The sequence below is a fragment of the Capsicum annuum genome, chromosome 2 (genome assembly GCF_002878395.1).
Source record: "Capsicum annuum cultivar UCD-10X-F1 chromosome 2, UCD10Xv1.1, whole genome shotgun sequence".
NCBI lineage: Eukaryota > Viridiplantae > Streptophyta > Magnoliopsida > Solanales > Solanaceae > Capsicum > Capsicum annuum.
In genome coordinates this window covers 129,271,732-129,286,844 of record NC_061112.1, presented here as the reverse complement: position 1 = coordinate 129,286,844, position 15,113 = coordinate 129,271,732, and the positions used below count along the sequence as shown (strand labels likewise).

At 35.3% G+C, this 15,113-nt stretch overlaps 1 protein-coding gene and 1 pseudogene across 1 annotated transcript in view; both read left to right on the top strand.

Moving 5' to 3' along the window:
- Positions 1-965, top strand: part of LOC107859388 (iron-sulfur assembly protein IscA-like 2, mitochondrial) — a gene marked incomplete in the record, with an annotated part of 4,799 nt that extends 3,834 nt beyond the window's left edge. Inside the window, 1 exon segment of the mRNA XM_047406947.1 lies at positions 446-965.
- An 840-nt stretch (positions 966-1,805) lies between these two features.
- LOC107858175 lies at positions 1,806-4,675 on the top strand (annotated as a pseudogene).
- The last annotated feature ends 10,438 nt before the right edge of the window (positions 4,676-15,113 follow it).

The following is a 15,113-nucleotide window of genomic DNA, read 5'->3' as shown; positions in this document are numbered from 1 at the left end:
AATAAGGATTGAGTTTAACTCATCTACCACCACTTCCATAATTCTGCACCTCTCAAGTTCCTCGACCCGCTGAAACTAGTAGTAGTTTCCCCAATCTGAATTTCATCTCTGTAAACAGACATAACGTCAAGAGTCAGAGGCCACATGATGCTTATTACCATCTATATCCTAATGTTTCCATTGCTTCCAGAATTTTCTTCTGTTAATGTTTGATTTGATTTTTAGCTGGCACTAGGACCATTTCAATTTCTGTTTGTAGCCTCGGATTTTCATTTAGCTGCTTTTGTACGTCTTTTATTTTCTGCAGGTATCTACTAATCCAAGTGCAGTGGGTGGGTGCAGTTGTAAAAGTTCATTTATGGTGAAGCTGTAATTTGACACTTCAATTACATTCAGCCAAATAATCAGCATTACTCTTAGCTAGTCATGGTTCATTGCAGTCAAATGACAGTTGTATTTTAATCCTTCTGGTATCTAATTTATCCATCATTATCTACTTCGGCCGTTTGAGGCGCAAGGTCTGCATTATGAAACACGCAGTTTTCACAATTTGTACTCAAGAGGTGACGGATTCTTTATTTGTACATGTCAATTTTTTGCCTTAGTGGAGCTAGTTGGAAGTGCAGGATGTAACTGTTAAATTAGGCAGACACATATGCTGTTGTATTATAGGCGGCAATAATTCCAGTTGAAGATACTACTGCTCAGTTTTGGTTGGAAATTTGTACAAGGAATTTTGAAGTAGAGAAATTTCAATCAGCATTTTACTAGCTATTGAAATGAAGGTTCCGAGGGCATGTGGGAAGCATATTATTATATATAGTGTCTCCAATGACCACATCCACTGTGGTAGAAAAGTTCTGATCAAGCAAAGCTTTGTCAATGATCTTTAAAAGTGTCTTCATTTTGAAAGTTAAATTAGAAATTACTGAATTTTGGGCGTATACTTTATTTGTGGGTCTTAACGTGGAGTCTTCTGTTACTGCATTTATATTTCTTTTATGTCCCAGTTAGTTAAAGCGGTAATAGTCAAATACGCTTGGGATAGGGTAAATTTGATGGAACTTGTAGTTGTTGATGCAACATGTTCAAGTGATTGGTAGAGTGGATAAGAAGATTACTCAATATGGTGTAGTAGTAATGTTGAGATCAGTTACATTAGGATTATTTTCTATTCACGTCACGTGCAGCTCTTTTTTTTTTTTTAATCTATGTTTATTCATGTATTAATAGCCCATTATTGCAAATACCACGATTTACTATTTATTAATTACAGATAAACTATAAATTCTACCAAAATATATGATTAAATAATAGGTATAATACATTAATGTGGTAGATATTTAAATTATTATAAAATTGAACAAGTAACATATGCATTTTATATGTCAAATTGCGATTTGCTACATACAAAATGTCTATTTGTGTATTTTTAGAGTTGAAGAATATAGATGTTTGAGATCGTATTAAAAAAAACACGTTTATATATTAACCCTAAATCATAATACATGACTAATATATGTATAAAATTTTTCCATTCTCTAATACTATGTATACTTCCAAACTACCCTTAAATCAATGGTTACTCCATCCTAATAAGTTGGACGTCGTCGAGGTGCGCGTTGCCTAAACCTGTGTTTTAAGGTTCGTCAAATTCCATTACACAAAAGAACCAAAATAAGAAAGAATAGAAAAAGAAAATGTCATATTTAGTATTGAAAACATTAGTGAGAGCTCTCTCGAAACTCTGTGGTTAATTTTCTATCATAAAATATTGATAAAGAAACGAAAAATTAATCTTATAACTGCCGACTGTGACACTTAAAAAAAAACAGCTCTCTCAAATACCCACACACCAATTCCTCTTATTTTCTTGTGAATCTCGGAATAATTCCATTTCCAATAGTAACTTCTCTATTTTTCATGCTTCGTACAATTCATCCAACAATATAAATAAAGGCGTCTTCTCTTCAATTTTTGCAAAAACCCAATCAGGGTCTACATGGGGTGTTCGGTTTTTGAGCTCGGAGGCTGTTTGTGAGCCAACTACTACAGATGGGGCCGACTGTAGAGGGAATTATTGCTAAAAATTGGAATATAGTTGATGACACTGAGAATGATTGGAAATCACATGCTTCTTCCATTGCTCAGTCTGTTCATCTTATCAAGAAACGACTCAAGGTATGCCCATCTTTATCTGATTGTTGTAGTTTGAAGTAGCTGTCTTTGTTTGGGTTATACTCCCTATGTTCCTTTTTTTTACTCGTCACAATTTGCTTCAATTTGACTAATTTTCGAATTAAATTTTAAATTTAGATGTTTGAAAACTGTATGAAAAATTACTAAGGTGCAATTCTTCTCATATTAATAAGCTGAAGGAATACATTGGTTAAAGTTGATGCAGCTTGACTCTCTAAATGCGAGATGTTACAAGTAAAAAGCAACGGAGGGAGAACTTAATTTAGATGGACCATTTTTGCTTATTGATGAACAAAGAGAGAAAACGTTGTGATATTTATGGTAAAGTGCTGATCTTTGTGCTTATCCAGTGAGAAATATAAGTTTGTGATTTTTATGTTTTTTTTTTTTGTCTGTTTGAAAGACATTAGTCTACAGTTTGTGTCTGATAGTGGTAGTTTCTCCTTACAAAAATTCAAATTTTTTGGGGGGTGGTTGGGAGGAGGGTATTGAGGAAGTGATGGACATGGAGATAACTGAGAACGGACCAATGTGAGCTTCAACATAGTTGGTCTCAGGCGCAGATAAAGGGGGGCTGCAGTCGGTTTACGACAAGTGTGAAAATAATAAGACCGTGATGAATCCTCTTATTGTTGTATTTGTTAATTGAATATAATAGCTTCAGTGTTATGGCCGGGTTCCAGATGGACTAAAATAAATGATCAATGTTTCTATAAAGTAAAAGCAGTAATAGCAACTGATAACTAACATGTCTGACAGGAGACTCTGGCTGTACTTGGGCATGTGATTTTTATTCTTTAGATTGAGATAATTATTTCTCTGAAGTAATATATTAGATTGCTCTCTTTGAGAATGTTTTAATTCTATTTAATGAGTTTTTGTTGTTGTTGTTTGTTTGCTCCCATTTATAGTGGAAAAGGCCAATGGATAGGCTTGAAGTGCTTTCACTTCAGCTCAATAAGGCATCCACGCTGGGAAGATAAGCCGTGAACATGGTTCTCTAATGAACAAAGTGGAGGATGTTATGGCTATTGAACAAGAGTTGGTTGAACATATTGACATGATTAAGCTTGCGCGGGAAGAGAATGATCCAGAGTTGGAATTCGTGATCTTAAATTTGTTTATTGCTTGGAATGGAGTCTGCTACTCTATGTTTTCGTTGTTACACTATTCCACTTGTTTCTTTAGTTCAGAATGGTGCAAATCTCAAACATGATTCTTCCTCCTAAGTTCAGTTTGTTCGGCATATCATTGGAATGGTTTTTTATAAAGAAGTGAAACTTATATATAACTTGTGGCATCATTTACGTTATAAAACATTATAATTTTTTTCCTATCAAGAGAGAGTGTATCTTGGGATACTCCAATTCAATTCTGCCACTTCGGGACCATATGGTACTTGCCTATTGGATCAATTTTGTGAGAAATTCTATTGTGACTAGGCATTTCTTCCTATTTTATTAGTCATTTTGAGTGCAGGAATCAGTGAAAGCTCTACTCAGGATTAGAAGGAATGTAAAACAAAAGGAGCTTGAAGCTTTATTATCCGGGGAGCATGATTGTTGCTCTTGTTATATAGAGGTTAGTCCCTCTGAAGCTCAGACCGTGTTTTGAATTGTCAAACATATATCTTTTAGCTTGGAGAACTTTTTGTCTCCCTGGTTTTTGATTGTGTACTTATCTCTCCTTGTCCCATCTTGTCCCCCCAAAACTTAAAGGATGTCGAGTTGTTGATATCCTCAATCATGTATTTTGTAAAATGGATATTTTTAGTGCTCTAATATTTCTCCAAACAAAAGGTCACAGCATTCGAACAAGGCTTCTGCCTTGGCTGTGCTACAATCACGCTTGGACCAACTTGAGATGGCACGACAGGCTCAGATGAATGCACAACATACCCAATCTCTCACTGAGATCAGTTGGGGCAACCAAATAAGTACTTGCGTGTTCCATGTATGTTTTCATACAGTTTAACCTATCATTTTACCTTCATAGCTATGGTCGATGTAGTCATCATAACTGCTCTGTATCATGCTTGCAGCCTTATCGCATTGTCAAAGATCTCTGGACAAATTATGAAGTTTCAGATCCTGATTCTGTGCTTGAAGGGGATCTTGATGACTTCATTTTGAGCTTTCTTTCATCATCATTAGACAAGGATGAAGAATGACCTCTTAACCTTAATTTTCGGGTTCCCCTGGCCAGTTGATAGTGAAATTGGATAACTCCATCTCAGCTCTCAGCTCCATTTTATGGCACCGGGAGGCCGCTTTGCTGGTGCCTTATATTGCTGGAGAAAAAGCTCAAAGAAGTTATTTTTGGTCACAAGACATCATTCTTGCTAGTTCATGGGGAATAACATATAATGGTGGCTGAAGTTTCACCATCTGGATCACATCATTTATACGAAGTTGATGAAATAATATTTTTCGACTAAGCTGGTACTCCCTTGCTAGGGAACTGCTTTATTTTATCCATGATTTGTAATGAAAGTGTAACTGCTTTTATCAAAAAGAAAAAAAAAGAAAAAGAATCAAACTGAGGTAGTGTACTTGTCTGTAACTGCCTAATCAATTGACTCCTATCAGACATCAGTACGGTTAACTGCTACACCAGCAACATTCGAAAACAACAACATACCCAGTCTATTCCCACTTAGTGGGGTTTGGAGAGGGTAGAGTGTACGCAGACCATACCACTACCTCAACCTCAGGTGAAGTGGAGAGGTGGTTTCCGATGGACTACACAAACAAACATTATGCCACTGAAAAGTGAAACGTTAAGCTCAACATAATAGTGCTGTATTCAACTCGTGAATAAGATCTTGGTTGCTGTTCACTTCTAATCTGCCTTGCTAAGTGCAGCTATCTGGTTTTTTTCCTACTAGTATGAGTACGACTATCTAGAGCAACTCTGTAGCCGCTTATTCTTTATTGTCTACCTTCCCCCTTATCAATTTCCTACTGATTCTAACACTATAAATTCGGAAACTTTGGATGAAATAGAAAATTATGGGCAAACTGGATCAACAGCCTGAGGATTAGATCCAGCCTAAGATCAAATTATGGAAGGTAAAATCAATCAACAACCAGGTGTTGCACACAGTTGTAAATCCTGTTTTACCTAACAACTCGACTAGATTAGCACTTCCTCAAGAGTCAAAAGATACCCAAAATTGCAGGCTAAAAGGAGAAGATCTTCTACTCATTTAAATCTCCAAGATATCCGGAAATGTTCAAGTGCAAATTATCTACAAATTTCAAGCTTTAAAATCATTATAAAGGAAACAAAATTGGATCTTCACGAGGAGAAAGAAGAAACACATGCATGGCCAAAAAGTAACAATAAGCTTGTATGGCTAGCTGCCCCATGAATCAAGAAAAATGAATTCCTAACCATGCTTCCTTCATTTTCAATATCATCCAGAGCATCGGCTTATTGGGCACAGATTTATTTCAAATCCAAAAAAAAGAAAGAAGAAACAAGATATGAAGAATAACAACAACAAACACAGTATATTCCCACTAAGTGGGGTCTGGGGAGGGTAGAGTGTACGCGGTCCATACCACTACCCCTAACGAGGTAAAGAGGTTGTTTTCGATAGACCCCGGCTCAAGATATAAGACAGTATGACAGGCGGTAAACAAAACATCAAAAACATAGAACATGATACAATAACATAGATACGACATCCATAAAAGTACATTGCCAAAACACGGGACACCACAAATCCCCTACCTACTGACTACAACTCAACCACACCCTTAACCCTCTATCCTAATGTTTTTCCTCCAAATCTTCCTATCCAGGGTCATGTCTTCAGTCAGCTGTAACTGTTCCATGTCACGTCTAATCATTTCTCTCCAGTATTTCTTCGGTCTACCCCTACCCCGCTTGAAACCTTCCAAGGCCAACCTTTCACACCTACGAACCGGGACATCAGTGCCTCTGCTCATCACATGGCCAACCCATCTCAACTTCACTTCACGCATTTTATCCTCAACTGATACTACTCCCACCTTCTCTCAAATAATTTCATTCCTAACCTTTCCGCCCTTGTGAAACCACACATCCAACGTAACATTTTCATTTCAGTCACCTTCATCATTTGGACATGAGAATTCTTAACCGGCCAACACTCCGGTGCATACAACATAGCAGGCCGGACTACAACTCTATATAATTTACCTTTAAGCTTGGGGGCACCTTCTTATCGCATAAAATTCCCGAAGCGAGCCTCCATTTCATCCAATCTGCCCAATACGGTGAGATACATCCTCATCTATCTCTCCATTCTCCTAAATCGTAGATCCGAGATACTTAAAACTATCTCTTTTGCAAACCGTCTGAGAGTCCAACTTTACTACCACCTCCTCCTCAATTCTCGAGTCCTTAAACTTGCACTGCAAGTACTCCGTCTTAATCCTACTCAACCGAAAACCTTTAGACTAGGATTTCTCTCCAAATCTCCAGCTTATCATTAACCCCTTGCCGCAATTCATCAATCAAAACTATATCATCCGCGAAAAGCATACACCAAGGCACCTCACCTTATATACTTCGCATCAGCACATCCATCACCAAAGTGAATAAAAACGGATTAAAAGTTTGGTGCAACCCAGTCAAAACTAAAAAATGCTCTCCTCCCAGTCCTTACCCAATGACCAAAAAAATCAAAACCGAAAAAAAAAAAAAAAAAAGTATAATAAAAGTCAAAACCTCATCCTTGGACTCCACAGTTGGATGAGTATCTAATCTTCTAGTTTGAGAATTCAGTTAACATAGAATTTGCAATCTCTGTTAAAACTGAGTGAAATAGATCAGATCTGTTTTCATGACGGAAACCATTTCCAGCTGAAGTCAGACAGGTTATAATGTCTGTTCCATTCCAAAGAGAGGCTTAGTTATTGAAGTGTGCAATAATCACAAGAAATTATTGGGATCGTATCTCATAACCCAATTATCCAACCAATTCTCATGATGTAGATAATATATAGTAAAAACAAGGATAAGATTTAAAGGCTAATTTTTTTTTAATGATTATCTAAATTTGATAGATTTGACCAAATAATTTTAATCTACATGATTGAACGTTTAGAAATCAACTATGTGAGAGCGAAGTGAAAGCCGCTTTAAAGAAAATGTTAGTAAAGACCTATTTTCTAAGCTCTCATAAAACCGGGACATGTTCATGGCTGAAAAGAATAAAATCATGAGAATCATAAACGTTAAAAGGCTGATTGTGTGACATGTATTGTCTAGGTGTACATTAAAGCTCGACGGTTCAAAGATATCAAATTTACTGATTGACCGAGTGCATCCGATGCATGTTCACTACGAAAAGTTCAAAGGAAAACTCACTTACCCAGATGCAATCAGTCTTTACTTGATGATCACATACTTGTCCGTAAAACTTTTACGAAAATTAGTCATTCCCCATTCATGTGGGGATTGTTGGGTTCATAGTAAATGAGAAGTGTGAATGAAAAAATGAAGAAAAGTCAAATGGAAGAGAAAAATTGAGATCACACCAATATGGAAAGTGTACTCAAAAATAGGAAAGCTTACTAAATTCTCCCACATTGGTGGGAGAAAGAAGCTTTAAAGTATTTATATTGTGAAACACACTCCCACATGGATAAGTGAGACAAGGAATAAGAGATGCCTCGCGTCGTCGTCGCTCGCTCGGCTTCGGCTTCGAATTTGAAAAATGATCGATCGATGAGAATTGACATAACTGTTTTGGAACAAACACACTGATTCACATGAAATGACATGACTGTTTCGGAACAAACACACTCTTTGATGAACAAACATGAATTTACAGAAAATGCGCAACCTTTGAAGTGAACCATTGCCTCTTTTCAGAAGAGGCATGTTATGGCTATAAAAACCTGCTTTCTTCCACAGGTTTTGGTACACGAAAATTTCAGAATACAAAACTACTTCTTCTCTTCCAAATTACTCTGTGTGATCAATCAAAACGTTCTGTGCGTTCGAAGATATTCCAACCGTTTGAGGTATCGCTACAGTTGGTCTGTTTAGCCATTTTATCTTAGGAGGAAAAATTCCACAACCTCGGGTACAGTGAGGGAAATTATTTTCTTAAGGAAACTTCGTGAATTCGGACGACTTGGCTATTTTCTGTTTCATCTTAATTTCTGAAAGAATAAAATACACCTCTTGAAAAGGTCATTTTGATCTTGTGTTGAGGGTATTTGATATACTTCATTGTGTTCTTGTTTATACTTGAACTCTAGTTGAAGTTATTGTTCTGCATATACTGATTTTGTGTACCCGAAGTACAAACGAAAGTAACATAACGTTACTTGGTACCTTTACTAATTAAACATACCCAATGTAAAAATTGAAGTGTGCATAAACTAGCTCGAACACCATCATTGTTCAAACAAAGAAAAATGAAAAAAGAAATTGCATTGGATGCTTTATTTTAAAAAAAAAATGGTAGGGCAAAGCTTTTAAGTGAAGCAAAAAAAACTGAAAATGAACTTAATGTAACATGGTGGCGACAAAAAGTGAAGAGAGAGAGAGTTCATCCTAATCCTAAGTATTGTGTTTGAGTCAAATAAATAGATAAACCTGCAAGCTAGGTTTTGCATAGAGTTAATTTTTTATATTGTCATTGAACTATTGATAATATCTTACAAAAGTTATTTTTATTTTTTTTATGATAAAAATATCACTGAACTATTACTTTATGTCTCATATTGTCATTCTAACATTTTAACCTACTAAACTCACTTAATTAAGTTTAAATTTAATGAAAATTCATTAGATTATACCACCCCAAGTGCATAACAAAAAACGGGTCTAATATAAAAAGCAATAAAATCCATCAAAATGAAATATACATTTTTAAATAAACAAAAATTAGACATATTGAGATGTTTAAAAAAAAAAAAAAATACTTGAAATTTTATAGGACCATTTAAAAGAAAAGTTTACATGTTTCACTTATGGAATCAGAATTTAAAGTTTATGAATTCTGTATTTTTTATTAATATGTATGTATTCAATAAATTTTTAAAATAAATATAAAAATTTTAAAACATATACATTAAATTATCTTAATTTATATTTTGCTTTTGTTCACTTATTTAAGAACAAGGAGAGTATTAACTAATCTTTTGTCCCATATATTCTAAGTTACTTGAGAAAATTGAAGAATAGGTGTCTTTTAAGTCTTGAATGAAGGATTGGTGACATTGACCAACAGATAGGGTCAAAGATTATTAGGAAACTTGATCAAATTAATTGTGGACTTGATTAATATTTTTAAAACTTTCTAATCTTTTCAAAAATACAAATCAACCCAACCCATACCCTCTTCAATCCAAATCAACCACTCTCTCCTCTCTCTCGACAGCTTCTCTCAACTCTCTCCCAACCAACAGTTCTGCAAAATTTCTCCCTTCAACCCCCGAAGACAACTAGTTGGGCTTCGAGTTCCCCTCTTCAATTCAATCAACCTGTCTCTCATCCCTCTCTGATAGCTTTTCTCAACTCTCTCCCAACCAACTATTATGCAAATTTCTCATTTCAATCCTCGACGACTTCAACATCTGACTACAAATAGTTGGGCTTCAAGTTTCTTTTCGACTTCAATCGACATAACAGCCTTGCTCTCCGGCCACAACAGCTTCGAATTCTTCATCGGTCCTTTTCTTCTTTCACAGGCAAAAATTTATGGCCTTTTTAGGTTTGAAGAAAACGAGAAACTTGAGACAACTTCTCTTATAGTATTGGTTAACAATTTCAATATTTATTGTACTAATTTGAAATGCGGTATGAATAAAACCCTAATTTTTGGTATTTCTTCTCTTCTCTTTTCGAACTGAATTATGATATTTTATTGTTTGTTGCATTTTTTTGAAGTTTGGCTTTTATTGTTTGTGCTTATAAAGACAAAAGGACAATTTGATTTGATTTGTTCTGTTCTTGTTCTCGGTAAAAATAATGAAATTGCTGTTTTTTGTTTAACAAAATCGTGCTACTATTTTCTCCGATAGATTACCCATCTGGTGCAACATATTAACCATCTGATGCAACAGATTTATCATATGATGTAACAGATCAACCATCTGATGCACTAGAGGAACCATCAGATCATAATTTTGATGCAACAGATTAATAATCTGATGCAACAACTTTACCATATGGTGCAACAAATCAACCATCTGATGCACTAGAGGAACCATCAGATTACAATTTTGATGCAGCAGATTAATAATCTGATGCAACAGCTTTACCATATATTGCAACAGATTAACCTTCGGATAAAAAATCTGATGTAACTAATTAACCATCTGGTACAATGGAAGAACCATCAGATTAATGATTTGATACAACAGATGAACCTCCTGTTGGATAGAATCCTACCAACTCTTCCTACAGAAAAAGTCTAAAACTTTCAACTGATCATTCATCTACCGTGATAGACGACCCTATGTAGGAAGAAATCTAAATAATATTGACCGTTGATAACTGTTCCAACAGATCACTCATGTGTTGCAACAGATGTCTGACCTATTGTACAGACTATTCATCTTTCTCAACAGATGAGTGATATGTTTTGTATTGTCACAACAGATTATTCAACCGTTGCTACGAATTATTTAACTGTTCCAACAGATCACTTATATGTTGCAACAGATGATGTCACAACAGTTGTGTGATCTGTTGAATAGACCATTCATCTGTCTTAAAAGATGAATGGTATGTTTTGTATTGTTGCAACAGATTACTCATCCGCTGCAACAGTTTGGTTATATGCTGCAACAGATATACTATCTGGTGCAACAGATCGGTGATATATTGCAACTGGACAGATCGGTGATATATTGCAACTGTTATTTTACTATTTTGCTTGTTTGATTTACTGTTATCCCTTTTTAACGATGCATTATCAACAATAATATATTATTTTATGTTCCTGTTAATTTTAGATAATATGATTCCCAAAAGAATAGAAACCAAATCAAGTCCAAGTAAAGGAAAAAGTAAAGCAGCTAGGCTACATCCACCACTCTATGAGCTTTTTTTACAAGCGTTATCTCAATCAGGAGTAGAATATGATGAACATGGGGAGGAGAAATGTTTCAAAAGAGATGATGCAGATGCTAATAGCCCTTACACCGAAGAGCTAGTCAATGCCTTCAGCATTGATCGTTATTTTATGAGAATGCAGTGTGATGGTGCCACAGATTTAACGGGTGATTTCGTGGTTAAGTTATCCATGGAAAAATCTTTCGACGCCTTCAGAAAAATACTTCGAGAACAAAAATTGGATGCTTATTTCAGGGACAGTTGCTTTGGAAAATATCTTGATTTTTCGGAGGACAACAATGCTCGTTTCCAAATGAAAATGGTATATGAACTTCTCAAGCATAGGTTTATGTATGAAAACAAAGATACGATGGATGAGGTGTGGATAAATTACTGTGGCATGCCTGTTTGTTTTGGTTGGAAGGAGTTTGTCATAGTTACTGAACTAAAATGTTATCCTCTTTCTCAATTTATACCTATTCTAACCCAAAAAAGTACCTTGCACACCCAAAAAAGGCAAAGGCAAGTCGTGTGATCATGATGACTTGGTGTCCATTGTTGGTCTAAGCTTCAAAAATAAAAATTTGATAGAAGCGTTGAAAGGTAAAGGACTTTTAAAGAAGCACAAGCAGTCATTGTGCTTGGTTTGGTTTGTACATAATATTCTTTGGGCGAGAGACATTAACAACAACATAAGCCTCAGTTTAATAAAGCTCTCCGAGGATCTTGAGGTGTTTAACAGCTATTCATGGGGGTATGAAAGCTTCAAAATGACTGTCAAATATTTGTTGACTCCGTTAGCATCAAAGACAGTCAACTTATATGGCTTCCCATGGGCTTTCATGGTAAATTTTTCTTTCTTCTATTATGATATCATTCATTTTTTTTACTCAATAATTGTTTTGATTTATTGGCGTTATTTTATGGGCTTGGGCATTTGAAACCATTTCTTATTTGAGACAACAAGTGAACTACCAGGAAGGAGTTTCCTATCCAAGAAGCTTGAGATGATTGTCGGCCAAAACTGATAAAAATACAAAATTTATTGATCTCTTTAACCCCCGAAGGATGCAGTAGTATAATTATAACTAATTTTTTATTTTAATTAATGTTTTTTTTGAATGATCTAATCATCATTCAAATATATGTAATGATTTATGTTAGAATGTGCATCCATCGCTAGTTCCGACCAATCAAGAGTTGAAGATGCCATTTTTTCTTACTTTACGGTCTGTGTAAACTTTATCGGACCCTAAGTTCATCAACAGAATAAAAATGGAATTGTTTGGAGCAACAACCATTACAAGAAAAATAATTTTGGAAGGTGGGCTTATTGTTGTTGATGGAGCTGTTGGTGGTGGTAGTGGTGCTGCTGTTGGTGTCAATGATGCTCCTCTTACAGTATTTAAAGTAAACCATTATGAGTATGATCATACTGGTTATACAAATTTTACCTCTCCCAGTGAATGTTCTGCATGCAAATGTCAAAACTGCGGGGCAAAACATGATGTAGTGAATAATGCTATTAATGAATTAACTACTTCTGTAAAGGAATTGACATCTAAGAGGGGTCTCATTCCATCAAAGAGGATTTTATTTTCATCCGCTCCATTAGAGATTAGGGATAAGAAGAGAAAGAGAGTAATTTCCAGGGCATTATCAGGCATCTAAAAAAGTAAATTGTAACTCCTCTGTCTGCGTGTTGCGCTGAGCAACGTACAATGTCGAAAGGAGAGCAACACGAGCTAAAGAAGGTAAATATATTATATGTCTTTCAACTAACAAAACGAACAGACACATATCTATTTCAACAGATGATACATCTGCTGAAAATTATCAAACAGATATGTACATTTGTTGCAACAGTTGATTAACTTGTTGCACCAGATACTTTATCTGGTGCAACATATGTCTCGTCTGTTTTAGCAAATCAAACAGCTCTTCGTACAACTTTTATTTATACCAACAGATGACCTATCTGCTGCAACAGATGATTCATATGTTGCAACGGATGGTTCATCCGTTGGAAATTATCATACAGGGTCTTCCTCATGTAGAAATTTGTCCTAATAGTTGATTCATTATTGCAACAGACATATAATATGTTTGGGATAATTTAAAATGGGAGGAAGAGCTGTTTGATTTGCTAGAAGAGATGAGTTATCCTTTTTCGTTTTGTTATATCTCCGTGATTAGCATAGACCAATTATGACTTTCCAGGTGGATGTAAAAGAAGCTACTGCTGAACAACATTGACAATATGTTACTCTTTTTATGAAAATACGGAGAACTTAAAGCACAGAAATCGTACGCAAGCGATAATGAAGATCCACGACGAGCAAAACTGAATTCCATAGCACCGGATGAAGAACAACTTGCCTATACTGAGTAGATCTTTATAGCTTGAGCCTATCAAAGAAATCCTTGGAAGTATACTTAAATTATTGTTGATGTATTTGTTGAGATCTGTACCCATAACAATTTTTTTACATTTTATTTATTCGTTGACTTATTTCAGCTAATTTATGAAGGATTCGATTTATTTTATTTTGTATACGAATTTTATTTATTCCTTAGATTTGAACTTATTAATTGAAAAGAAATACTAAATTCAAAAATTGCAACAGATAATGTATCTGCTGCAACAGACGTCACATCTATTGGAAAATTCAAACAGATTTAGACATATGTTGCAACAGGTAGGTGATCTATTGGAATTTATCAAATAGGTCTTCCCACTGTTGCAACAGATGGAAACATCAATATAATGCAACAGATGACACATCTATTGAAAAAAAAGAACAGATTTAGACATATGTTGCAACAAATGGACTTTATCTGTTGCAACAGATGACACTTCTATTGGAATAATCGAACATATTTATACATATGTTGCAACAGGTAGGTTATATGTTGCAACACATATACAACCTATTGCAACAGATAAACTATATGTCAGAACAGGTAGAATAACTGTTACAACGGATGGAGAATCTATTGCATTATAAAAATTCAACTTTTGTTGAACATAAAAAATTGTCACTACGTGTAAAAAGGTTAAAGTGAATTGAAATAAAAATGCGCAACCCATTGACGGTGTTCAGTTCAAACACCTAAAATAAAATAGGCATCAAGTAGACATGTTCATTTTAAATACGTAAAATAAAATAGGCATCAAATGTGTTAGTGTCAGTCCCGGCATGTTTTGCTGACTTGCCGTCACCTGGCCCCCAACGGTCATTTTTTTTCCCCCATTGTCTTATATATTCATTTTCCTCCTAAAATTTAATCCTAAAATCCCAAATCTTCTTCTTCGCCGTCATCTTCTTTTATCTATCCAAATTCTTCAAATTATTACTTTCATTTTTTTCAACTGACCTTGACAATGTTGAGCACATCTTCCACTATTTTTTGTGATAAAGATTTTTGATATTGTAAGTGCGGTCATGAAGCTCTGTTAAAGACTTCTTGGACTCAAGAGCGTGCGAGCTGCTCGCTTTACCGGCATCATCTTTGGAAGAATCATTCCACTATTTCGACCTTCAAAATCCTATAATTTCTTCATCAATACTTCCTTTGGCAAATGATTCATCAGTTTACTCTCCTTCAATAAGATGGGCAACAACACCATTAGTAGCTCCCACAAGGAGAAAAAGATCGAAATCATTGACAAGAGGTACGTTGGAGTCATAAACTTTGATCGTTCCCTCCATGAGTAGTATCTCAACAGCCCAATAATGCATGCCGTTTACGCTAATGACTGCAAGAATCCTTTTTGCCTCGGTCCAGCTCTTGCCGTGTTGATTTTGCATGCCCTCTCTAACATATCTTAACGTTTCTTCTTCATC